Here is an 825-nt window from a genome sequence, read left to right on the forward strand (position 1 = left end):
ATATATGGTCATTTTATATGTTGGTCAATTTTTTTGTCCAATGCCTTCAATATAGATTTGGGTACATGTCTCTATCTTTACAAGTGCTCGAGATATTATGGATATGCATATTTAATGAGTTCTATGACCATATATGGTCATCGAATATGTTGGTCAATTCTCACGGCCAATGTCTTCAATATAGCGTTGGTTCCATGTTTGTACTTGCAGTAGTGCCTGAGATATTAGAGACATGCATATTTAATGAGTTGCATGACCATATATGGTCATCCAATATTTTGGTCAATTCTCTTGTCCAATGTCTTCAATATAGCGTTAGTTCCATGTTTGTATATACAATACTTCTCAATATATGTCAATTCAATGTGTATCGTATATGGGCCCTCCCCCCTTTCCCATAATGCAACATTGCTGACTATTTTATATAAAATGTAAAAATATTCATAAATCAACTGCTCCAAAACTACTGGTCGCACTTTCATGATTCTTTGATTAATCTGTAGTATGTATGATGTTCTTCAAAATTATGGCGTGGAATTTTGATACGATCAAAATTATGCAAATGAGATGCAAAACAATATTTCAGAAAATTCTAGAAAAAAAAGTCACATGACCGTTCAACTTTTTTTTCATGAAATACGTAGCTCTAGGGTCAATGCTTCTTTTAAGCGAAAGTTTGAGACTCCTAGACCCTCAGAAAGGTGTTTAAATGAGCATGCCATTTTTCGCCTTAAATTCAAAATGGCCGCCGTACCACGTGACCAATATGCGTCATCTTAGGATATGCACTAGATCTCATCAGACTTTACAAACATGTGCAAACAT

This window comes from Saccoglossus kowalevskii, unplaced genomic scaffold (genome assembly GCF_978046115.1).
Source record: "Saccoglossus kowalevskii unplaced genomic scaffold, keSacKowa6.1 SCAFFOLD_124, whole genome shotgun sequence".
Classification (NCBI taxonomy): Eukaryota; Metazoa; Hemichordata; class Enteropneusta; family Harrimaniidae; genus Saccoglossus; species Saccoglossus kowalevskii.